Genomic DNA, 27292 nt, shown 5'->3' on the forward strand with positions numbered 1-27292 from the left:
TTTTTTTCCAGCCACAACAACTCTTTTAGGGGCTAATGCCCTACTCATGAAGCTCCATTTGTAGACCTTTTCACGAGCTGTCTAGATAGTATCATTCACCTGGGCTGTTGGTCCTCAGTAAGTGGACATTTTCTACTTTTTTAAATTCATTAAGACTTAGCTGCCCCATGTTTCATTTGGGGGGATTAAATGGAAATTAAAAGTTATGAAGCATAATTCATTCCAGGTAACAAGTTATGAACCAATATGTTTATTTGGATGTACCAAAAACACGGTTTCTGTCCTGGCTTTGAGAACATCAGGAACTATATAAAAGTTAATTCCTCTTTCAGAGAGCGCACAGTATAGCTGGGAAATCAAACTTATACTTTATTTTTTTTAATTTTATTGAAGTATAGTTGATTTACAACATTGTGTTTAATTTTTGCTGTATGGCAAGGTGACTCAGTTATACATATATATATATACATTCTTTTCCATTATGGTTTATCAAAGGATATTGAATATAGTTCCCTGTGCTATACAGTAGGACCTTGTTGTTTATCCATCCTATACATAGTAGTTTGCAGCTGTTAATCCCAACCTCCCAGTCCTTCCCTCCTCCTCTCCGCCTCCCCCTTGGCAACCACAAGTCTGTTCTCTATATCTGTGAGCCTGTTTTTGTTTTGTAGATATGTTCATTTGTGTCGTGTTTTAGCTTCCACATATAAGTGATATCACATGGTATTTGTCTTTCTCTTTCTGACTTACTTCATCCTTGTTGGTTATCCATTTTAAATACAGCAGTGTGTACATGTCAATCCCAAACTCCCTAATTACCCCTCCCCACCGCACTTCCCTCCTGATAACCATAAGTTCGTTATCTAAGTCTGTGAGTCTGTTTCTGTTTTGTAAATGAGTTCATTTGTATCTTTTTTTTTAGATTCTGCATATAAGCGATATCATACGGTATAAGCGATATCATACAATATTTCTCTTTCTCTGTCTGACTTAACTTTACTCAATATGACAATCTCTAGGTCCATCCATGTTGCTGCAAATGGCATTATTTCATTCTTTTTAATAGCTGAGTAATATTTCATGTCATATACACACACACATATACCGCATCTTCTTTATCCATTCATCTGTCGATGGACATTTAGGTTGTCTCCATGCCTTGGCTATTGTAACTAGTACTGCTATGAACATAGGAGTGCATCTATCTTTCTGAATTATAGTTTTGTCTGGGTATGTGCCCAGGAGTGGGATTGCTGGATCTTATGGCAACTCTGTTTTTATATGCTTACACTTTAAATGATGAGTACTAACAACAACAACAAAATTTTAAGACAGTTCATGCTAAGGATCAAATGAGTGTTACATTCAATGAGCCCTGTAGGAATTAGTGGAGCCATGTGCCCGGAAATGGTCTCATGAAGTCTTCAATACCTCACTGAGGGACTCAGATTCTTTCAGGTGGCACTGAGCCTTGATGCTATGCTCCTGGTAGGGCACAACCAAATACTGACATATTTCATTCTCTCATACAAATAAAGACTGATTTTACTAGCAGAAAATGGCTCATAGCTATGCAGTTTAAAGTAAAAGCCATGAATACAGCTTCATGAAAAATCTGGCTATCTAGCTAGGCCTGGGCAACTGTCTTTGAGCTTTGCCAATAGTATTTGTTTTCTACTCCTTAATTCCTTCCTAATGCTCATAGCACCAAAGGTATAAACAACTTATAGGGTGAAGACTTAAGTTTAAAAGTTCTGTCCATTAACTTAATTTGATTTTCAGTTGGTGAAGAACGGGCACAGAGAAGGCTGTCATTGTTCGAATTTAGCAATGAATTACTTTGGCCGGCTCCTGAAACCCTCGCATCCCCTGAAGCATAATTTTGGGACCATTTGCAAACTGTACGAGTGATCAGAGGGGGATCTTCAGGTGCCATGGCAGGTTGAAGGAAGATGCCTTTTGGCACCTTTATAGTCCTCCTTATCATCATCATCATTTTCTAGCAGTCGTTCCTGAGTTCACTGGTCTAAGTACTTTATCTACGAATTCATTTATTCTTCACAACAATTCTAAAGTCAGTACTGTTATCACCTCCTGTGCTGGTTAATTTTATGTGTCAACTTGACTAGGCTAAGGGATACCCAGAGAGCTGTTAAAACATTACTTCTGGGTGTGTCTGTGGGAGTGTTTCTGGAAGAGATTAGCATTTGAATCAGTAGACCAAGTAAAGAAGATAGTCTTCACCAACATGGGTGGGTGTCATCCAATGGATAGAACAAAGAGGAAGGACAAATTTGCTCTTTGCTTGAGCTGAGACAGACATCTTCTGCCCTCCAACATCAGCACTCCTGGTTCTAGAGCCTTAGGACTTCGACTGAATTACACACTGGCTTCCCTGGTTCTCCAGCTTGCAGACTGCAGATTGTGGGGCTTCTCAGCCTCCACAGTCATGTGAGCCAATTCCTATAATAAATCTCCTCTCATCTCTCTTTCTCTCTGCGTATATATACATCCTATTGGTTCTTTTTCTCTGGAGAACTCTATTACAACTCCATTTCACATATGGGAATACTGAGGCACAGAGAGTTAATAGCTTTCCCCAAATCTCACAGCTAGTGGGTGGCAGAGCCTCTCTGCAGTCAGCATTCCTTACCACCCCTCAGGTAGATTAGTGACTACCCCTTTGAGCTAAGGCCTAACTTCTGGGTTTAACTGAAGGAGCTGGACCTGGAGAAGTCCAGTTTGGAGATGGTTGGAGTTCCTGTCACCCAGGAGCATGAGAAAATCCCTGGAAGAAGAGAGTTCTCTTGAGCTCACGGACAGTAGCGACAACACAAAAGTGGCACATTTTTGAACAGGCGCAAGATTTGTCAAGATAAACTACATCTGCTCTGATTCTTTCCTGGCATCCTTTTTCCTCACTTCCAGTCCTTAAGGAAATTGAAGCAGCTTGTAGTAAGACTTGTTCTTTCCCAGGGCCTCTCGGTCTCCTGTGCAGTTAGTTTGAGTGGGCAAACATGCACTTTACCACAGGGAAGAGAGAATAGATACTGTTGGAAAATGTGCCTGGTAGCGCTTCTAGGAGAGGGGGTTTCTCCTCCCTTTCATCACAAATGGTTACCTGGGAGACTCCCTTTTGCCCTTGTATTTCCACCCCCTTTCTGCTCTCTTCTTGGCCTCCTCCCTCACCGTCCTCCATTCCCTCCAAATGACAATCTTGGACACATTTATTGAAGGGTGTCATTACTGTAAGACACTATGTTCCATCTTTCCCTATTTTGCTTCCTGCCATCCTGAAGCACCAGGCTAGTGTTCCCAGTGCATTCTGAGGATACTTAGACTAACGAGGTAAACAGAGGTAGGGAGCCTTGCTTAGGAGTCCTGGCCTTGGCCCCATCTTTCTCTACACGTGAACCAGAGACGCACTGATTTCAAAGTGCGTAGGTGTGGGAGCTGGTTATGGCACTTGCCCAGCTAGTTCTTTTTCCCCATTTGGCTGTTGTTCAGGGTGTTTCTGTTCTCCCCTTCAGCAAAGATCCCTGGAGGAGTAGAGAGGGCAGTGACAGGAGCTGTACCTCAGAACCCTTTTCTGAACTTCTGATATCAGGAGGACAGTGTTAAGTAATGCTAACTGGCTGGGGTGAGAGGCAAAGGTATGTAGTCCCGACAGAGCCCACAAATGGACTGGCTGTACCTTTGTCAATATTGAATCAAGAGCCATAAAATATTTCATCTTCTCTAATCCAATAATCCCACTGTTGGAACTGTGTCCAAGGAAAGAGTTAAAAGTAAGACAAGATAATTACAAGTATAGCTGGTGCCCAGATCTTAGTTTCTAAATACTCTTATCCATGGATGGGTAACAGAGCCCCTTGGAGAAATCACTCATTCAGATCTGGGGCAGGGAAACCTCTCACTGTCAGTAAGTAAAATGGTGCTCAGAGGATGAAGAGTTTTGGGTGGAGAGGTAGTGAATTCTGCTTTGGCTTGAGTTTGGGATAGCTGGGAGATACACAGCTGGAGATGTTCAGTGGGGGATGCATAGATGTGGATACGTAGGTCTGTGTAGACATATAGGTATAAATATAGACATGGTGCAAATGGATAATAGGGCCGAATAGTTCACTATATCACTTTGCAGAAAAATTCTCTCAGATGCTTGGGAACATGCATATTTCTGGGACCCACCTCGGGGAGTAGGACAAACTGCATTTTAAGGTATTCTCCAAATCACAGTTTGTGCACGTATCAGTCTAAGAAATACTTATTTAAAAGATTGTGAAAATGCCAAGAGCCATTATGAGACTGAGAAGATAGAAAAGTAAGAGGTAGCCCTGGATAATGCAGTCCACAGAGCCAAGAAACAGAGTGTTTTACTGCAGAGCATGCAGACCATGTTGCTGAGAGGGCAGAAGAGTTACTACAAGCATAAATGTGAAAAGAGAAGCCATAAAAGAATAGAAGAACATATGGGTAAAATTTTACCTGATCACAAGATACAGAGCTTTGTAAGCATAAAAGCAAAGGAAGAAAACAAAGTATTGCCACGTTTGACCACATGAATGTTAAATACTTCAGCAGGTGAAAAAAAATGAAAAACATTAATATAAGAAATGGGGGGCGGGCTTCCCTGGTGGCGCAGTGGTTGAGAGTCCGCCTGCCGATGCAAGAGACACGGGTTCGTGCCCCGGTCCGGGAAGATCCCACATGCCGCGGAGCGGCTGGGCCCGTGAGCCATGGCCGCTGATCCTGTGCGTCCGGAGCCTGTGCTCCGCAGCGGGAGAGGCCACAACAGTGAGAGGCCCGCGTACCGCAAAAAAAAAAAAAAAAAAAAAGGAAATGGCGGGGGGAAGAAAGGGGGAAATCTTGTAGCATAGAGGATCAAGTAAAGTAATATCATTAATATATGAAACTTATATAATCCACTCAGGAAACTATGACTATCCTAGTAGAAAAATGAGCAAACACATGAACAGGCAATTCCCAAATGAAATACAATTGTCAATTATATGAAAAAAATGAATATGAAATGCATATTAAAGCAAAAATGAAATGCCTTTTTTTCCCCAGATTCCCCATATAAGTGAGATCATGCAGTATTTGTCTTTGTCTGACTTATTCCACTTAGTATGATTCCCAAAATGCCATTTTTAACTCCTCAAATTGGCAAATACTGGTACCAAAAAGTGTAGTAATGCTCTGGCCTAGAGAGTCAGGGAAACAAGCAAAGTCCTCCACTGTTAGTAGAATGTATTTGGTGCAATTTTTCTGAAAGGCATTTGGAAGTATATACCAAACATTTGAAAATATTTCTACCCTTCAAAAGCAATTCTTCTTCTAGGAATTTATCTTTCACAGTTATGTAAAAAGATGTTCTTTCCAGTATTATTGGTAATATCAACAAACTGGAAACAATTTGAATGCCCAACAACAGTGATTTGGTTCAATAAATTATGGAAGTCATATAATGCTATATTTTCAAAAGCCTTTACAAAGCATGCTTTAGTAAAAGGATTCCAAACTTGGGTTCCAGGCAGTAATAGAAGTGAGTGTGAAGTAGGCTGGATATAAAGTGAAGACACGGAGAAAAGAAGAACTATTTCATTTTCCTCTTAGTTCTATCACTTTTTTTTTTAAAGAGTGTTAAGTGAAATTATAAACAGCAACCGAGAATCTCCGTTGGAGAACAATAGGGAGCAGTGGGGACTGCAGTAAAGGAGAAAGCACAGCCCTATCTCACAGGATCAGCCGAGCTCCATGTGGTTGAACACCCTGTGAGCCAATCAGATCTATTTATTGGCTACCAATTTCCAACCTTTGCTTTCAATTTTTTTTAGCAAGAAAATGTTTATAATTGTTAAGTGAAAAAAAACAGGTTCCACAGTAGTAACTGTCTAATAGTGAATGTAGTATATCATACTATGATATTGAATTGGATAATACTTGTGTGTATTTGTAGGTGTGTATGTGTGTACATCTTAATATATGCACAGAAAAAAGCCTAGAAAGAAATAAGCCAAAGTGTGACTTTATGTAGGCCTTTGTGATCACAAGCTGTTTTAATTTTTTCTTTAACATCTTTGCATTTTTAATATTTTCCATAACAAATGCCTACACATTATTTTTAAACACAACCAAACCCACCAACCAAAGTTTCTTTGGAAACACCTAGGCTCAGTTTTGACGTCCAGGGAGAACCTCCCTGGACAGCGCAGATGGAGTCCTCTCGAGCAGCTGTCCTGTCAGCTCTTCCCCTGAAGCGGGGTCTGGTAGCCTGGTTGTCGTTGCTGTTATTATTCTATTGTCTTTGAAATGCTCACTGGCTTTTGGCAGCCTTGTGCTCATCACCATTGCCAAGAAGTTTATGGAAGTGTGAGCCAGTGAGAGTTTACCCATTGTAAGTTTTGAAAAAGTTCTATTTCTTCATAGTTAGAGATGTACACTTTTTTTTTTTTGTTTTGCGGTACGCGGGCCTCTCACTGTTGTGGCCTCTCCCGCTGCGGAGCACAGGCTCTGGACGCACAGGCTCAGCGGCCATGGCTCACAGGCCTAGCTGCTCCGCGGCATGTGGGATCCTCCCGGACCGGGGCACGAACCCGTGTCCCCTGCATCGGCAGGCGGACTCTTAACCACTGCGCCACCAGGGAAGCCCGAGGTGTACACTTTAATAAAGATAACTATACAAACGTATACTATCAACTCCAGACCTGGCAGTGCTATTAGTTTAAACAGCATGAATCCCTGTGCTATACTTCCGTTGTCCAAACGTCCTTATGAAAACAGTTATGAAAAAGTTACCATTCATACAGGTACGTGGGCAGTCTTTTTTTTTTTGTTCTTTACGTGGGCAGTCTTAAACATCAATAAGTTGGCTGTTTTCCCCTGAGCTGGAGAACAGCAGCCGATTCACACTTTGGAAGTCAGGCCAGCAAATCTAGAGAAGGCAAATACAGAGTTGCAAACCTGTGAGTGCTTTTATTCCCTTCACAGACTTCCAGAGCAAAATGGATTGCTTTGCAATTGTGAAGGGGAAAAAAGAAAAGAAGGAAAGAATGTGTTGGCTTTGTCTGCCCTCGGTTTGAGTAGAGGGGAATTTTTTTTGTTCTTTTTTGGATGAAGAGTGGGATCTTAATGGGCGCTGCTATTCGGCCGAGGCAGCCTCTGAAAGCTCCTCTTGCCAGAGGAGCCCAAGATAGAAGGATCCATTGTTTCCCAGTCTGAAGTTATCACTCTTCCCTTTATCCTTTCTTTTGGACCTTTTAGTGTTTGCTTTATCAGAATATTTTAATCCCTACTGTGGTGACTGGTGTAATTTATCTCATTAAGCCTCTCCTATTTTCTTCTGTTTACATGACCATTATTATGTTTTATGGGGCTTATACCAACAAGCCACTCCTTTGTCCCATTGTTTCAGCTCTAGGCCAAAAATCAACAAATGAAGTTTTATCTTTCCAATCTTGGACCTCACCTACTTGTCATTCAGTTTGTACAGGTTGCATGAAGAGCATGTTCTGTTGCAAACAAAGCAAGGATTCATTTTTATGACCTAAAACCAAACAATTACCTTTCTCAAAAGGTCCTGGTCATCTCTTATAGACTGGCAGAGACTCGCCTTATGAGGTGGAAAAAAAGCAGATACTTCCTTGTGGGTTGAAAGCCCAAAGTCCCCTAGCAATAACGCCCTGCTCGCTAACTAGTGTATCTTCCATAGTGTATAGAATATCCTAGAAGCAGAGAACCTGAGCACTGGAAGGCACCTAGTGAGGTTATCTCATCCAAACCCCTGCCCTTCAGCAAGACCACACCCAAGCCAGACTGAGCCAGACCAGAGGAGAATCAGTCGTTTTTAAAGGCATACGAAGGAGAGCCTTTACTCAACCAGTCACAAATATCATGTCAGAAAATTCCTTCTCTAAAAAACCAGCCTAATAAAAGCTTTGTCATTTCCTCAGTCACTCTTTTTCTTTTCCAGATTGAAAATAACAGGGTACCATCCTCAGGGAATCAACAACAGTTTAATGAGCAGTAACTTCCTACAAGGCAGTGGTTCCCAGACGTTAGTGCACATCCGAACTGCCTGGAGGCTTATTAAAAACACACATTGCTGGACCCCACCCCCTAGAGTTTCTGATTCCTGAGATGGAGCAAAGCTGGACAATTTGCATTTCTAGCAAGTTCCCAGGTGATGCTGATTTTGTCAGACCAGGGATCCCACTTTGAGAACTGCTGAGCCTAGGAACTCGAAAGGAGAAATATGAGGATAATTAAGAGGCAGAAACAAGTGGAGTAACAGCAAGTTAAACAAGTTAACCTCTACACAGAAAATGGTAAATGCCTATCAGATAAGTTCTTTGCTGTCAGACGGAGGCCAGTGGGGAAGGCTGACCACAGCGGTAATTTAGGATGTTAGCCATTAACACAGGAACCTGCGGGAGCACAGCTGAGGAGTGCGGTGTTCTGGGTAGGTGGGGAAGAGGCCAGGAAGGCTACCTGCAGAACTGAAGGCCTGAGGAGTAATTGCTGGGTTGACTTTTAAAGAAGGGAAAGTATCCAGACAAAGGTCAGGGCTAGACATGTGCTCTTCCAGCAAAAGGAACTGTATGGAATTAAAGAGGAGTCGTGGAGTTTTTACGGAAGAGCAAATCATCCAATTTTCTCAGAGGGGAGAGTGGCAAACGAGGTTGTGATGACAGGACTGCAGAGGTAGGCAGGGGCTAGATCACGAAGGAACGTCAGAGCTGGTTTAAGGAGTCTGGCAGGATTCTAAAGGCCATTATTTGGCATAGAATATAAAGAACAATCTAATAAGACTCCATGAACATCAGAGATGAAAAGAGAATACACAGCTATCCCCAATCCTTGTACTTCCTTCTCTGTAACTAGGACATCTCTACTGGGTTTACTCTGGCTTGCAGCTGATGTCGAGGCTTTGCTAAGTTTCTAGCCTAAGTGTGGACAAAATTCCCTTTCCTTTTAGTTTAGTCGAGGGCTTTTGGAGTTTCATAAAGGGAAATTTGTAAAGACACTAGGCAAACATGTATGAAACCAAAGTGAATAGAGAGAATACGGAAGTTGGGTCTAGAGATAAACAGACGCTTCTAGCTCCAGCTTTCACTAGCTATACAGCCTTGAGCATGTTACTTAACTTCCTGTGCCATAGTTTCTGTATTTAGATAGAGACCTAATTCCCTAACAAGATCCATAAGATCTTATGTGTTCTGGCCCCTACCTGCCTTTTCAGCCTCATCTTATGTCCACTGATCTTACTCTTTTATTTATTTATTTATTTATATTTATTTATTTATTTATGGCTGCATTGGGTTTTTGGTGGTGCACGCAGGCTTTCTCTAGTTGCAGCGAGCAGGGGCTACTCTTTGTTGCAGTGTGCGGACTTCTCATTGCAGTGGCTTCTTTTGTTGTGGAGCACGTGCTGTATGCGCACGGGCTCAGTAGTTGTGGCGCAGGGGCTTAGCTGCTCCGCGGCATGTGGGATCTTCCCAGACCAGGGATCGAACCCTTGTCCCCTGCATTGGCAGGCGGATTCTTAACTACTGTACCACCAGGGAAATTCCTGATCTTACTCTTTCTGCTCTATCTGCATAAATCTTCTTCAAGCTCGTGTTTGTCATGCTCCCTTCTACCACAGGGCCTTTGCACATACTGTGTCCTCTGTCTGCAATAGTCTTGCCTCCCTCTTCAGTAATTACTAGATTTAGATGTAAGGCCCACCCCCTCTAGGAAATCTTTGATCTCTCTGAATAGGTAAAATCCCTCCATAGGCTTTTTTACTCTGAAGAACTTATATGATAGCACTTAATATTGTAATTTGTGTAACTGTTTGCTTAATGTTTCTCTTCTCCTAGACCAGGGGTCAGCAAACTATCTCCATCTTTGGCCTGCAGCCTATTTTTGTAAATGAAGTTTTATGGAAAAGCAGCCACGCCCACTTATTTCGATATGATCTGTGGCCACTTTTGTACTACAGTGGCAGAGCTGAGTAGTTAGAGCAGACTTTATGGCTTGAAAAGCCTAAATATTACTCTGGCCCTTTACAGAAAAAAAGCTGCCAGTTCCTGTACTTGACTATAGTCTCCATGAGAGCCCGTACAAAGTCTGTTTTTGCTTACTCACATATCTTCAGCATCTAGCCCAGTGTCTGCTACATGGAAGATGCACAATAAATAAATAAATGAATAAACAAATGAACAATAAATGCAAGGAGATTTTTTAAGTGTCTATTTTACTAGAATGTTGAAAGGGTTAAATAAGATAATATATGTAAAGAACCCAGCAATAGAGTGCCTGAAACATAGCAGATGGTTAATAAATGTTGGTAGTTATTATTATTCTCAGTCTTTCCTTAGTGCATTTTAGTCTTCTCTCTGGGTCTGGACCTAAGCTGTCCCCTGGCCCTGGGCTGAGTCGCATTCCTGTCCTTCACCTGTCCTACTTTCTCTTGCCCTCTGGCCTTTGCATGTCTATTTCTGACTCTAGGATTCTTTTCTTGGTCTCAGATTCTTAGGAATATCTTCTCCACTCTTCCTAGAGTTTTCCTTCTAGGATGTTCAGTCTATTTGAAGCATATTATTCTCAAACCTTGTCGTAGCCTTAGAGTGACCCTCCTTTAACCTATCCCCGGGGCTTGGCTTCACGAGGGTCATCTAAGTGATGGCAGTTATCTAAGTGATGGCAGTTTCGTCTTATTTTATGGCCACCTCTTTCAGGGACAGCAGGCAATTTCTTCTCTTCTGGTTCAGCAGGAGAAGCTGTAGGATTGGAAGAGAGCTCCTAATAAGAGAGCAATGAACAGAGGCTCGGGAACTGAACCTGTGTGGCTTTAAGGCAGAAGGGATCGAAGCGCAGCCCAGAGGCTGTTCAGCCTGGACACAGGCCCAGCTGGTGCAGAACCTAAAAAGAGGGGGTTTAGTAAAACCAGGGGTCAGCTAACTGTAACCTACAGGCCAAATCCAGGCTGTCTCCCATTTTTCTGTCCCTTTCATGCTAAGAATGGTTTTTGCATTTTTAAATGGTTGGGGGAAAAAATCAAAAGAAGAAGAATATTTTGTGATACATAAAAACTATATGAAACTCGAATTTCAGTGTCCGTAATAAAGTCTTACTGGAACACAGCTGTGCTCATTCATTTACGTCTGTGCCTGCTTTCACGTCACAACAGCAGAGTCCTTGGCGTCAGAGACCATAAAGCGGAGGATGTTTACTGATAGGCCCTTGAGAGAAAAGGTTTGCCAACCTCCGAGTTATACGAGTAGCCTGAGCTGTGGACAGTGACTTTGACCTGAGCTCGTGAGAGCCTCTTCTAAGTTCAGTGTTGCATGGCCTCTACAAACCCCACCAGATCCCAGCCCAGGGTGCAGCCCAGGGTGAGGTAGGGAGAGAATGGGTTAATTAGATGGGTTAATGAGAGGAATCCTTCTCGAAGGAGGTGGGACGGGATGAGATGAGAGAACACAACAGTCTGGTTCAAATGCTGGTTTCGCCACTTAGAGCAGTGGGAGCTTGAGCCAGTGTCTTACCTTCTCTGAGCAGCAGTTCCCATATTTTATAATGTGAATAATTATCCTCTCAAATACACAGTGACATGGTGAACACCGAATGAGCTAATGCATGCAACAATGCCTGGGGTATGGTAGGCACTCAATAAATATTCACTACTATTACTATGTGTGGGTGGAGTACACCAGTGGAAGAGTTGGCTTTGGGGAGGAAAAAGCCATCTCAGTGCATCCCGTGGAATAGTGTAAAAAAGTAGACATTGGAGAGACACAGACCTGGGTTCAATTCTGCCTCCGCTATTGTACGCATCACTGTTGTATGACCCTAGGAAAGTTGATTAACTTCTCTGAGCCTCAGTACCCCGCCCCCGGCTACCCCTCCTTTATGTAACTCAGATGTCAAGTGGGACCTTCCTACTCTTTGATTTAGGAAACATTTCCTTATGGAACCACCTGCCACCATCTCAAGTAAAACACATGGGACTCCTGTTTCACCCTGTGCCAACAAGGCCATTCAGAAAATTCTCTTTCAACAAGCATTTCACGAATTGAGTAAATTTACTGGAGATTTGAAGAGCTATACTTCTGAGCGTGGGATCATATTGTGCCCCACACAGTCTTTTTCTAAACCTCCTCCCCTCCTCTTGCTTCTACCTCCCTTCTTTCTGAGTGAAGAGGCCACAGTACACACACCCCTTTCTCCACCCATTTCCCTATACACCCCGTTGTAGCCAAAAGAGGCTGGTCAAGACATTTCCCCACAAAGATGGTTCTGTCCCCAAGAGGAACCCTCCTACCAGCTGCTAAAAGGATAAATTTCCTCTAACCCCTAACAAACAAAATAGGGATAATTATGACTACCTCACGAAGTGTTTGTGGGAATTAAATGAGGTAATGTGTCTGCCAGCTCCTGGCATGCAAAAGGCATCCCCTCCCCTCTTGATTCTTACTTTGAGATTTGAAGGAACAAAGAGAGAAGCTGAGAGATATTTTGACATAGGGGCGAGGGTTGATAAAGCAGCCAGGAAGGTCATCTCCTTGACCATCACCCTCCAGTGAAGTAGAAGAGATTATTTGCCAGGAGAAACTGGGAGAGGTGGAGGGACTCGGGGCGGAAGCCAGACAAGTCTAGTTTTTCTTGGAGTCCATCCAAAAGGGTTTAGTTACTAAAACAGCAGTTCCTCTACATAAATCCTTCAGGTTCTTGAAAAATATTATTAACTCACTCCTGCATCATAAATAATCCTAATTTTATTAATTTTGCCTCTCAGGCCAAGGCACAGCTCCTGCATGGCCCCCTCTCCTGAGCATACAGCTGAAGGGGCAAGGTCCCCAGGCAGAGGGCAGTACCTGAGCCCTGGGCTGAATGGTGTTACGTGGGCTCCAGTTTAAACTGGCATTCCCTGATGTTTTCCAAGCCCTTTCAGAGTGGGCTCTTCTTAATAATCTTTCCTTAGGTGTAGGACTCAGAATGGGTGGTTTATTGGCAAGGTTCTGCATGCAGAGGCATGGGAATTCTGTTACTTGTCTACTTGGACTTGTTTGATGTCCTGTTTGCATTAGTATTCTTTTCCTTTTAACCTCAGAATTTTTTTTTTTTTTTTTTTTTTTTTTTTACTCCTTCCAAAAGAGCTGATAGATGGCTCTCTTCTATTTTGCTTTGGGCCAAGGATGTTTCTACCCAATGTTGTGAAAACAAATGGTCCTGACTAGTCAATGTCAAGTTGTATCCTCTACCCTAAGAGTCCCTTGCTCTCCTCTCTAACTGCCCCCACCCATCTCCCTCCCTCCCTCCGTCCCGCCCTCTCTCTCTCTCTCTCTCTCTCTCTTTTTCTTTTTCTTTTTTTTTTTTTTTTTTTTTTGCTGTATGCGGGCCTCTCACTGTTGTGGCCTCTCCCGTTGCGGAGCACAGGCTCCGGACGCGCAGGCCCAATGGCCATGGCTCACGGGCCCAACCGCTCCGCGGCATGTGGGATCTTCCCAGACCGGGGCACGAACCCGTGTCCCCTGCATCGGCAGGCGGACTCTCAACCACTGCGCCACCAGGGAAGCCCTCTTCTTCTTTTTAAACTGAGATTTCTCATAGTTTTCTTTCCAAAGCAAAGTTGAAGGGTTAGCAACACCTGTCTCTTTATATGGTGTTGTTTGGGGCTTAAGAAAAAAAAAAAAAAAAAGACCTAGGAGTTTAGGAAACAAGTGTTCAGTTCCTGTTAGTCCACTGTGTGTCTTCTGAAAGAGGCTTTATTAAATGTTTTGGTTTTATGACTTACTGTTTTCCCCAAATGTAAAAATAATTTGTGTTTGTGTGTAAAACGTGGAGACACCAAAAAATATAAAGAAACGTAAATAAAAACCATGTACTGAGTTCTTCCCCTGTCAGAAACCCCACTGTTAACATCTTTTTTTTTTTTTTTAATTTATTTTTGGCTGCGTTGGATCTTCATTGCTGCACACGGGCTTTCTTTAGTTGTGGTGAGTAGGGGCCACTCTTCGTTGTGGTGCATGGGCTTCTCACTGCAGTGGCTTCTCTTGTTGCAGGGTACGGGCTCTAGGCACGCAGGCTTTAGTAGTTGTGGCACTCGGGCTCTAGAGCACAGGCTCAGTAGTTGTGGCGCACGGGTTTAGTTGCTCCGTGGCATGTGGGATCTTCCCGGACCAGGGCTCGAACCTGTATCCCCTGCATTGGCACACAGATTCCTAACCACTGCGCCACCAGGGAAGCCCTGTTAACATCTTGATGCATTTCCCTAGACTTTTTTCTCTGCAAATGGGCATACCTAGTTACCAAATGAGATCCAATTGTGCACACAGTTTTTTCGTTTTTAATTTAATTTTATTTAATTTTATTTATTTTTTAACATTTTCATTGGAGTATAATTGCTTTACAATGGTATATTACTTTCTGCTAACAAAGTGAATCAGCTATACATATGCACACATCCCCATATCTCCTCCCTCTTGCATCTCCCTCCCACCCTCCCTCTCCCACCCCTCTAGGTGGTCACAAAGCACAGAGCTGATCTCCCTGTACTATGCGGCTGCTTCCCACTAGCTATCTATTTTACATTTGGTAGTGTATATATGTCCATGCCACTCTCTCACTTTGTCCCAGCTTACCCTTCCCCCTCCCCATGTCCTCAAGTCCATTCTCTAGTAGGTCTGCGTCTTTATTCCTGTCCTGCCCCTAGGTTCTTCAGAACCTTTTTTTTTTTTTTTTTTAGATTCCATATATATGTGTTAGCATATGGTATTTGGTTTTCTCTTTCTGACTTACTTCACTCTGTATGACAGTCTCTAGGTCCACCCACCTCACTACAAATAACTCAATTTCATTTCTTTTTATGGCTGAGTAATATTCCATTGCACATATGTGCCACATCTTCTTTATCCATTCATCTATTTATGGACACTTAGGTTGCTTCCATGTCCTGGCTATTGTAAATAGAGCTGCAATGAACATTGTGGTACAAGACTCTTTTTGAATTATGGTTTTCTCTGGGTATATGCCCAGTAGTGGGATTGGTGGGTCATATGGTAGTTCTATTTTTAGTTTTTTAAGGAACCTCCATACTGTTCTCCATAGTGGCTGTATCAATTTACATTCCCACCAACAGTACAAGAGGGTTCCCTTTTCTCCACACCCTCTCCAGCATTTATTGTTTGTAGATTTTTTGATGATGGCCATTTTGACTGGAGTGAGGTGATACCTCACTGTAGTTTTGATTTGCATTTCTCTAATGATTAGTGATGTTGAGCATCCTTTCATGTGTTTGTTGGCAAACTATATATCTTCTGTGGAGACATGTCTGTTTAGGTCTTCTGCCCATTTTTGGATTGGGTTGTTTGTTTTTTTGATATTGAGCTGCATGAGCTGCTTGTATATTTTGGAGATTAATCCTTTGTCAGTTGCTTCATTTGCAAATATTTTCTCCCATTCTGAGGGTTGTCTTTTTTGTCTTGTTTATGGTTTCCTTTGCTGTGCAAAAGCTTTGAAGTTTCATTAGGTCCCATTTGTTTATTTTTGTTCTTATTTCCATTTCTCTAGGAGGTGGGTCAAAAAGGATCTTGCTGTGATTTATGTCATAGTGTTCTGCCTATGTTTTCCTCTAAGAGTTTGATAGTGTCTGGCCTTACATTTAGGTCTTTAATCCATTTTGAGTTTCTTTTTGTGTATGGTGTTAGGGAGTGTTCTAATTTCATTCTTTTACATGTAGCTGTCCAGTTTTCCCAGCACCACTTATTGAAGAGGCTGTCTTTTCTGCATTGTATATTCTTGCCTCCTTTATCAAAGATAAGGTGACATATGTGCGTGGGTTTATCTCTGGGCTTTCTATCCTGTTCCGTTGATCTATATTTCTGTTTTTGTGCCAGTACCATACTGTCTTGATTACTGTAGCTTTGTAGTATAGTCTGAAGCCAGGGAGCCTGATTTCTCCAGGTCCATTTTTCTTTCTCAAGATCACTTTGGCTATTCGGGGTTTTTTGTGTTTCCATACAAATTGGTGCACACGGTTTTGAGGCCTGCTTTTCTGCTTAACATTTATTTCATGAGCATTTCCTCATCCTAAAAATTCATCAAAAGCACCCCTCTTAATGGCTATGTAGTACTTGTAGTATTTGCTGTCCCTAACCTAATCATTCTCAGATTGTTCCACATGTAGCCTGTGTCCAGTTTTCCACCATATAAATAATGCTGCAGTGAGCTTCTTTGTACTTTGTCCTTGTGTATCTTTAAATTCCCATGGAAAGTATTCCTAGAAGTAGGATTACTGGCAAAATAGAATCCTGGAACTTCACATTAGTCTTTACTGACTTCAGTCAGCCCAAGGTGTTTCCCCTTGGATCACATAACAAATTTTTTAGTAGCTAAAATAGCAAAAGGACTAGCTGATGTTTGCATATTGCTGGTTTCACGGTATGCAGCTTGGAGACAATATAATATAATGATGTTGTGTCATAATTATGATTTGGAGATATTCCAAGGTGATAATAGTAATAGCTAACATTTACTTGGTGGTTAATACGTGCTAGACTATGTTTTGAGTGTTTTACAGGTACTAACTCATTTAATCTCACCACAAGTCTAAGAAGTAATTAGTATTATTATCCCCATTTTATAGTTGGGAAAGCTGAGGCAACAGAGGGGTCAAACTGCAAGGTAAGTGGCTGAGCCAAGATTCAAACCCACGCATTTTGGCTGGGAGTCCATTTCCTTAAAGCACTTGATGACCCTGCCTGGAAGTAACCAAGTGGGTAAGATTCTTCACCCCCGACATGCCACAGCTGCAGTGCAGCGGGAAGGGGGATGGTGAATCCACTGCTCACTGCTGAGCTGCAGCCCTCCTTCCCCCAGCTGTGCACCCGCCTGGGTAAGGACAGGAGAGGAAGCAAGCTGCAAAAAGCACCCAGTTCTGTATCTGAAGGGGAAGAGGAGCACATATCAAGGTGGTCTCAGGAAGCTGCTTATTCGGGAAGGGAGGGAAGAAATAAATGAAAAAGCACTGCTTCAGGGTCTTGGTTTTTTTGTTTTGTTTTCATTCTTGGTTTTCACAATCATTAGAGCATTAGACTTGCCTAATTAGAAGCAATGTTCCCCTTACGTTTTTCACCAATTTCATTTCAGTGTGTTCCTGGCTCATCTGTTGATGCAGTGCCAGAAGTGAGCTGCAGAACAGGAGTTACTGGAGATGACAGTGACCGTGAGTCCCGAAGGAGGTAACTAATCATTTTTGGTCCTGTCCACTGCTGAGCGCCTTGGTTACAAATGACCTCTAGACAACTGTTCAACCTGGATGGTTCTAAAGGCACCTTGTTGGAGAGAGCGCTGCATGGGACTGGAGTTCTGATTAATGGCCATTTTCTTTTGTCCCGCCTCCTTGTGTTTCCTTAAAATAATACTGGTGTTACAAAAGACTACACAGGGTGTTTCTGTTTAGGTAAAGTCGACTGGTGCCGGGGTGAAACAAAACATAACACAACCACTGCAGCAAAACACAAACACAGAGCAAATCCATCCTGCTTCACCTCCCCCTGGCCAGGTTCCACATAAGGAAACCCAGCCAGAGGATTTCCCTTGGTTCACAATGGCTCAGGACAGAAATGTATAAAACTTTGAACAGCACCAGCAGTGACCCAGGGAAGAAATGAATCACAGAACCTTTCAGGGATGTGGCCAGCCTAGAAGTCCTCCCACGGGTGTAGGTCTCTGCAGTGGGGGACCTGGAACAGCCAGAAATATACCTTCAGTGTTTGCTCTGCCTGGATCTGGCACATAGAGGCATTCAACCAATGTATGCTTAATTGCAGTGGATTCTGTTGGAGTGAATGGAATAGTAAAAGGCAGAAGTAGAGATGCTTTTTCCTTTTATTTTGAAATAGTCTAAGAGCACTAATAGTAGTAATAATAATAATACTAGTTAACATTGTTTCCTGTGGGCCAGGCCCTGTTCCAAGCAATCTCTCCTTCCCTCAGGGGCGACCTCTATCCTTATTTATAACCCCATAGGTTAGTTGGCAAAGGGAGATGTTTAATAGGGGGGAAATTATCAAAGTTCATCAAGAGTCCTCAGTTTCCCTGACTGCCTCTGTGATCTCTAATTGGCCCAGTTGCTCAGAGGCCCTAACAGCTAAAAGGTAGTAAAGTAAGGAGTCAAGTTCACATTACAAATTGGGCCTCAAAAAATAAAAACGAAATAAAAAAGGTTCATTATTGAGTTCAGCCTCCTTGAGGTCACATCAACCTGATCCACTTCCTTTGTTGTAGAGATCCAGAAGCACCCTTTCAGATCGTGAGGATGGGATGGGAGTGGGGAGGAGGTTGTATCCACCTACCTAAGCAGGTTTGTAAACAAACGACAAGCAAATTAAAGGGGAGTCCATGGTAGAGTTTTATGTACAGCTAAAAACATCCAAAATGCCTTCTAATACTCAAGAATTATATAAGGTCTATTGTTATGTGTAGAAGCCTCTGAGCACCCCCTTCTAAGAATTCTCCCAGGAGGCTGGGGATTGGGAGTAGCAGCCATGTTGGTAACAGGTGGTCCTTCCCCGTGTTGACTGAGGGGACTGGAAGCAGACACCGGACTCAAGGCCAGCCAATTAGATCCTCTCTCCCAGGAATTTATCACTGCAATGAAAGGATGCTAGTTAGCGTGGGCTGGTCTCTTAAACCAAGGACATAGAATTCAAGAGCTGTGTTAGTGCACCATAGGCAGCAGAAGCACAGAACACCTGAATGCAGGGAGAAGGAAGCAGATGTGCAGGGAGACAGATGAGGGCCCTGAAGTACGAGACTGGAGAAGAGGACAGAAGGAGAAAAAGAGACAGCACTGGAGCAAAGTAGCTGATTGGCCTCTGCTGGTTTTCTAATTTAGTTCCTATTCAAACCATCCTGAGACCCAGCTGTGCCTCTTCTTCTGGGGCGCCGTTGGCTACTCTTGAACCTTTATCCTATAACCTCTACTCTTTTGATAATGCTAACTTGAGGGGCTTCTGTTACGTGCTGTTCCGGCTACAATGGCTGTGTAACAAAAACCACCCCAAAATTGAGTGGCTTAAAATAAGAACACTTATTTTGCTTAAAAATCTGCACTCTGAGCAAGGCTTAGCATGGACAGCTTGTTTCCACTACAACTTGGTTTCAGCTGGGGTAGTTTGAAGGCCAGGAGCTGAAATTGTCTAAACTCTTACATATGCCTGGCCTGGGAAGACTCAAGCAGCTGGGGATTGGAAGAGCTGGAGCTATGTGGAAATCTCTCTGTCCATCTATGGTTTCTTTATCATGGTGGCTTCAAGGTAGATGGATTTTCCCCTGGAGGCTCAGGGCTCCAAAGGTACAGTTCTCAGGGAGAGAGGGCCAGGTGGAAGCCATATCACCTTTTATGACCTAGCTTCCAAAGTCACGAGGTGTTATTTCCACTTCATCCTATTTGTGGAGGAAGTTACAAAGATCCACCCAGGCTCAAAGGGCCACTGCCTCTCAATGCAGGAATGTTACCATCACATTGTGAGAAGAACATGTGATGTATATTAATGTGGACATCTTTAGAAAATAGAATCAGTCATACTTGTGAACAAAAGAACCTTGATTAACATACGGAATAATCCCAAAAGCTCAAAAAGGTATCAGAGTTCCCATAAGGTTATCAGTGTTATGATGGAAAATATCCTGGTTTCTGCATACAGTGAGAATTCTTTCTTTTTCTTCTGAATTAGTGAACATCGAATTTATCCATAGATGGTCTCACTGGGTTCTGCCCAGGAAACAGTATTTTAAAGTTGACTTGTCTCCCTGATTCTGGAACCATCTTGTCCTAAATTTTGCCATATAATTAGATGTGGATTAAGTTCAAATCCCTTGTTGTTTGTAGCAAAAAGTTTCTCGTCATCTTATTTTCAAATGTCATTTGCAAGCATATCCTTTCTTGCTTGGTGAATGAGCTTTTTTCTCCAACTGGACTCTGCTCATACTTTTAATAAATAATCAGGTTTTCAGGGTGCAAAATACTCGAGAGCTGTAAAGTAGGCACTGCTGAAAGATGTGTTAACTCCTTCGGGCCTCCAAGGTGCTATTTCAAATGTTACTGCTTCATATCCCATAATAGAAGCTTGAACCTTATCGATGGCCTTTCTTTGTGTGTGTAGAGGGTGAAGGCTAGGAAAGGAAGAGTCGGTGACCTGGAACGGGGAGCTGAATTAACTCTTTCAGCAAGGCTTAAAAGAAAAGATTTTAGTCTTTTATAAACTCTAAAAGATACTGAAGCTTCCAAAATAAATCAGTACCTAAGATAGTGTTATTAGATGCGATAATTACTGGAATGATAAAATCCTTGTTGATGCTAACTGAAAATAGGTATGTTCTATACTTACTTTATAACAGCATTTCCAGTACTGTCCTAGAATGAAGTTAACTATAAAAATATGCACATTCTGATTACATATAGAAAACTTCAAATTGCCATCTTTTTATTATTAATAAAGTTTACTCAGGTTTGTACAAAATTCTTCAATTTATGGATTCAGCCTGTTGTTTGATATGTGGAATAAAAAGATAAGACCATTGATGGCAAGTTTTCAAAATTCTACCTATAATAAGTGAATATGCATGAATATAGGGCCAGCCTGAATAATAGGTATATTTTGGATTTTGTACAACTAGTGGTCTGGTAAATATTTAACAACCGGCTTATCCAAGGCTGGGAGTAGGAGGGTCTTGACTTACAGCATTTGCCGATTTCTGTGATGTAAATATTTCCACCATAGCTGATGTCATGCTCCCAACATGGCATCACCGAATGCAGAATTGGGAGGAGACATGTTCAGTTGGCTCTTCTGAGCTGTATGAGCCAGTCCTGCACACCACTGATTACAATTATGGGAAAGCCAGTTGGATGACTCCTGGATAAACCTTGTTATAATACTACGGGGATAATAAGAACTTACTGTATAGCACAGGGAACTCTACTCAATACTCTGTAATGACCTATATGGGAAAAGAATCTAAGAAGTGGATATATGTCTGTGTATAACTGATTCACTTTGCTGTACAGCAGAAACTAACACAACATTGTAAATCAACTATACTCCAATAAAAATTAATTTTAAAAAATACTAGGGGGAGGGGCTTCCCTGGTGGTGCAGTGGTTAAGTATCCGCCTGCCAATGCGGGGGACACGTGCTCGAGCCCAGGTCCAAGAAGATCCCACATGCTGTGGAGCAGCTAAGCCTGTGCGCCACAACTACTGAGCCTGTGCTCTAGAGCCCACGGGCCCCAACTGCTGAAGCTCGTGTGCCTAGAGCCCATGCTCCACAATAAGAGAAGCCACTGCTATGAGAAGCCCACGCACCACAACGAAGAGTAGCCCCCACTCGCCACAACTAGAGAAAGCCTATGCGTAGCAACGAAGACCCAATGCAGTCAAAAATAAAATAAATAAATAAATTTAAAAAAAACTAGGGGGAATAAAAGACAAATTTTAGGTGGCAAGATCTGCAGCAGAGACATTTAATGCCCATCGGCTCTCCATTTACTCCCCCACATTTCTCACTGACCAGTGGCCTGGGGACAGAGATGGAAGCATTTAAAAGTTGGTATTCAACCAGCAGCCCTCTCTTTCCTTGCCACTGCACCACTCCAATAAAGGAGGTCACATGTTACCAGTGGTGCAGATACAAGATGGGAGAACCTGTATCAACATGGTTCCATGAATGTCTGTGTGGAGCTCAACCCCTTTACACCAACACTGGATGTATACCATGCTTCAGTGAGCGATGCCCAGCAAGCCATCCCATACAGAATGGCTTAAGACAACAATTTATTGTTTTATCTCCCATTTCTGTGTGTTGGTTAGGCTCCACTGGGCATTTCTTCTGCTCTTCTCACTTAGGGTCTCATGTGGTTGTAGTCAAAATGGTGGCTGGGGCTGGAGACCTTGGAAAGCTTGACTGGGATTGAACTGAGGATGGCCTCTTTGCTGAGGTCTGGCACCTAAGTGCTCCTCCACGTGGAGTCTCATTCTCCAGCCATCTGCGCGTTGCCTCTCTTTGGCAGTGGCAGTGGCAGTCAGACTTCCTATATCATGAGTGACTTCAAATGCAGAGGCTGTCAAGATTTCCTAAGGCTTCTGCTCCATTTTCTTGGTTAAAGTGAGTCATGGGATCAGCACAGAGACAGACTGGGAGGTGACTAGACAAGAGTGTGACTACCAGGAGGTAAGAGTCACTGGGAGCCCTCTTTGGAGACTAGCTACCACATACCACAAGTAAGAATTAAGCCTTTGTTATGTTAAGCCACTTAGATTTCAGGGTTAATTTGTTCCCTTGGCAAAACCTAATCTGACTGGTCCAGAAATTGGTACTGTATTAGTGAAGATAAGATAGACGGTGCTGCAAAAATAAACCCCTAAATCTTAGCTGCTTAACACATGGGCCTCTGGGTGTCTTATGGCTCTCTAGGACTGTTGCCTTCCAATGATGACTCAGGGGTCTCGGTTACCAAAGTGATGACTCAGGCCACTTGCATTTTGTTGGGGCACCATCTGGAACATGTGGCTCCCAGCTCACCTGGGCAGGAGGAAAGAGGACAAGGGGAACTCATGGCTCTTAAGTACCTATTGGCCAGAACTAGTCATATGCTTCTTGCCCCAACTATAAGGAGGCTGGAAAATTTGGGGGAGCACATGGATATTTGGTGATTAATAAATATCTCTGTCATAAAGTTATATGGAGCTCTTCGCCTCTTTCGTTTTTCCTACCTTCTCACCTCACCCTCTATAAAAAATTTAAGAAAAAGAGAGAGTTGGGGGCAGGAGAGGGAGATAGGAAGGAAGGAAACAGCAAGGAAGGGAGGGCAAGAAGGAAGCAGGGAGGGAGGGGTGGAAGAATACCAGAAAGAATTTATAGGATGCAAATACAACGACTAAACTATTAACAAAACTATTAACAAGTACTGCTAAACAAAACCTATTAAAAAATAACTAATAGCAAAGGCTTTCACTGTGTTTTTAGCTGTTTTTTTTCCTTTTAATCAGCAATGATAAGGAAACTAAACCAGATTAAGTGCTATCTTATTGGAGATACAAAGGCAAACAAAGGGAAAGAAGTGATTGAAGAGCACTTCAGAAAGCTCAGTACATTCAAATCAGCAGGGCCTGATTACTCACATCCAACGGCGCTTAAGGAATTGGCAACTGTAATTGCAAGACCACCAGCCTTTATTTTAGAAGAGGAAGGTTGGACAGGAGAAAGTCCTGACAAGTAGAATCTGCAGATGGAGTATCATTGTTTTTTTTTTTTTTCAACAGAGAAAAGCACAACTGTAGTAATTATAGACTCTTCAGCTTATCTTGGATACCTGGGAAGATACAAGAACAAATCATCAAACAATCAATTTGCAACCATCTAAAAGAGCACAAGGTACTGCGCAGTAATCAACATGATTTTGTGAAGTACAAATTATGCCAGACCAATTTAATTTTACCAAGAGAGGATGATGAGCCTGATGCCTGATGCAAGAGGGGAAAGCAGTACCTACAGTTGGACTTCAGTAAGGTTTTTTTGTTTGCTTTCTTTTCTTTTTTATTCCATCCCCTGACATTTTCAGCATCAACTCTCCAAGAGGATGCTACCTAGATCAACAATTGGGTGGGCACGACTCTGGATGAGGCACTCAGCGTGATAAAAACAAAGATTCTGCTCCAGGTTGACATAGTTATTAGTGATAGTTATTGTTATTTTAATCAGTTGATGTGGACAAAGAAGATGACAGAGGTAAAGAAGATGTTGAGATACAAATAACATTCTCTACTACAGAGGGGAAGTATGAGAGAGAAAAGAGGAGATATAAAAACCAATCTAAGAAATCCAGCAGCTAAATAATATGGGATCCAGGAAAGAACAGAGAAAATGGCAAAAGGGAAATTAATAGAGAAATTATATAAGAAAATTTCCCAGGAAAGGACATACATGTTTACATTAAAAGAGCCCACTGAGGGCTTCCCTGGTGGCACAGTGGTTGAGAGTCCGCCTGCTGATGCAGGGGACGCGGGATCGTGCCCCGGTCCGGGAAGATCCCACATGCCGCGGAGCGGCTGGGCCCATGAGCCATGGCCGCTGAGCCTGCACATCCGGAACCTGTGCTCCGCAACGGGAGAGGCCACAGCAGTGAGAGGCCCGTGTACCACAAAAAAAAAAAAAAAAAAAAAAGAGCCCACTGAGGGCCAAGTACAGTAGATGGGGAAAATAAGCCACTTGGATACAACATTGTAAAAATTTAGAACTCTAAGAATAAATGAAATTTGTAAAAGTTTCCAGAGGGAAAAATTAGGCCACCTACAGAGGAATGAAAATTGAGCAGCCAAATTCTCATTAACCTCTCTGGCTGCTAGAAGATAATAGAGTGGCCCTTTCAATTCTGGGGGAAATTGAATTTAAAAATAATTTCTATATTCAGCCAACCTATCATTCAAAGAGTAGAATATAGGCATTTCACATAAACCAGCACTTGGAAAGTTTACTTCCCAGACTCCTTTCTTAAGAAGTTACTTGAATATGTATTCCAGCAGAATGAGGATATTATCCAAGAAAGAAGAAGGTGAGGGTCCTAATATTGGAAACAGAAGTAGAGTATAATACAAAGTCTTCCAGTTTAGAGCAGGAGAATGAAGAGCTCCAAAGGTAAGGACTCTTGGGCAGAAGAGAACTCCCTGCAGCTCATGGTGTGATTGAGGGAACAAAAAATAAAAAGAAACAAAAAGCAGAAAAGACTTGAGTGTTATGATAAAGTATATATTTAGACAATAAAAACGACAGGCAATTAAGAACTCCAGAAAAAACCAAAAAGCTAACTGAGAATGTTATGGTCCAATTTTGAAGAAGAAGAATATGTATGATTTTCAATAATATATAGACTGTTAGAGAAAAACTAGTACATGGTGTTAAAACATTATCCTTTGAGTAGATGAGTTATGACAGTGCCCTCATAGAAAAGGAAGTGGCAATCCTAACATGCTCCTTAGCTTGGCAGTGCACAATGTTGATGTAGTCTTAATAATGTAAGTACTTTGGCTTTAAACTCTTGCAGTCAATGGACAGAGTAAGGAAGATCTTGGCTATGTTGCAGAAAAAAGAGGCAAACATTAATCTTCATAATATGAAAGTATAGCTGACCGAAGGTGGGAAGTGTAAAATGAAGGAAATACGAAGAGAAGAATAGTATCACTGACACCCTCAACTTCTATAATGAGAAGTCAAGATACTCAGGTTTTCAGAATGAGAAATTGAGGCATAACATAATATTTAAAGTTACAAGGGTAACCACAACAAAATTTAAAAATAATGATATAACTACCCCAAACTGGGAGGAGTTGGGAGGAAGAAGAAGATAACATAAATGAGCTAAATGCTTATCTTTTGTAACTGGAGGCCATCCATAACCAAGAAATTGAAAAGAGGAATCACATATTCAAAGAATGTATAATTCATGAGTGATTTTTCATAGGCATATGTTGAAGGTCGTGGGCACAATCTCAGAGCACAGGTATCAACAATCTCTATAGCTTAAGGACACATTATGGTGTTGATGATCTTGCAGCCATGACATTTTTTCCCATTCCATTATCCATGCCCCGTTATAAGATTATACTTGCAAACTTAAAGCCTGATCTGCTTTAATGCTTTTTAAGTTTTTCTCAGAATTATCTCTAATATTTCACAGAGTACTCTCTCCAAAATTAATAGCATGGTATATGGCCACGTGGCCTCTTTATGGTATTTTATTATATCTAATTTCTGTTCCCCAAGAATATATTCTCAGAATTAGGGTTTTGCCTCCACTGGATGAAAGCTTAGATGACCTTGTTATAGGAGAAAAACTATTTTAATATTATAACTCTAAAAATTAAAATAATACAAAAGTCACTTGAATCACTTCTAGACGTTCCTGTGCATTTAAATAGCAGCATGTTAACAAGCACCTGTTAAATGATGGCAGATGCAAGTAGAACTCTGCTGTAACTTCATAATTGAGGTCCAAAAAATTCAGTCATGTAATGTGTGGGACCTACTTAGTGCAGAGTTCATGAAATGACCAGTGTGAACTGGCTCCAGGAGGACAGGAGCCAGTCACCAAACTCGGCATATCCAAATTTCCATTATCAAAGAGTGTGTAATTACAAGCTCCATTGTATTTCTGATCACTGGCTAGAGTGGCATGCCACATAGCCACACACGTAAACACAGTTGCCATACAAACTGCCTACTAGCTTTAAATTATGCAATTCTTTTTTTTTTTTTTTTTTTGTGGTACGCGGTCCTCTCACTGTTGTGGCCTCTCCCATTGCGGAGCACAGGCTCCGGACGTGCAGGCTTAGTGGCCATGGCTCATGGGCCCAGCCACTCTGCGGCATGTGGGATCTTCCCGGACCAAGGCATGAACCCTTGTCCCCTGCATCGGCAGGTGGACTCTCAACCACTGCGCCACCAGGGAAGCCCTAAATTATGCAATTCTTTATTACTCTTGGCAAGAGTTAAACTATTTCAAATTTCACACGAAATTGGTACTTACCTAATAGGCCAATTACACTATTTCAAATATTCATTATTCTAATTTATCTACAACATGAGTATATTGTAAAAGAGCGGTATTTACTTTTTTAAATTAGGGCAAATCAGGGGAGTGTTTGCAACCAGAAGAGCTAAAAGCAAAAATCTTTAAAACAGTGTTCACAAGAGGTGGAATTAGGGTTGGGTAGGGATCATCATAAGCTTCTCTGTATCATTTCTTGTATACTGTTTAACTTACTGTAAGGTGTATTTACTACTCTAACACAGTAAGTATTATATTATAGTAATTAGATTCATAAAAACAGTAATGGTTGCCGCTCTTAATATTTCTCAGTGACTGGTCCCTGCAATACTTGTTAAAAATGCAGAATCCCTGGTTCCAAACACAGTCCCAGTGAATATGACCCCCTCTACTGGGGCCCAGGAATCTGCATTGGAACCAGTGGTTTAGACCCAGATCTTACTAAAGGCTCACTTGTATGTCTTCTTCAAGCATATTTCAGGATTGAACTTCTTGTGAAACCATCACATGCTGCATTGCCTTCTGTGGTGTTTACCATATCCCAGCATCCTTCCTTCCATTTCTGTACCACTAAAATGAAGAAAAAAACCCAAAATGACCTCACTGTCTCTCTCTTTTGGTGTATGATATTATCTAGGGGAACAGCAGTTCTTTTCAAGGTCCTTTAAGCTGTGCAACCTCTTGAACATGGAACAGC

General features: G+C 42.1%; 1 long non-coding RNA gene across 1 annotated transcript in view; it reads left to right on the forward strand.

Moving 5' to 3' along the window:
- Window positions 1-27292, forward strand: part of LOC308618427 — a 67574-nt gene that overhangs the window by 12015 nt on the left and 28267 nt on the right. Inside the window, exons 2-3 of the long non-coding RNA XR_014016009.1 lie at window positions 17137-17228; window positions 23315-23556. This is a non-coding gene — a long non-coding RNA (uncharacterized lncRNA). The remainder of the gene's footprint in view (window positions 1-17136; window positions 17229-23314; window positions 23557-27292) is intronic.

This window comes from Mesoplodon bidens, assembly GCF_964165515.1.
Source record: "Mesoplodon bidens genome assembly, chromosome: 6".
Lineage (NCBI taxonomy): Eukaryota > Metazoa > Chordata > Mammalia > Artiodactyla > Ziphiidae > Mesoplodon > Mesoplodon bidens.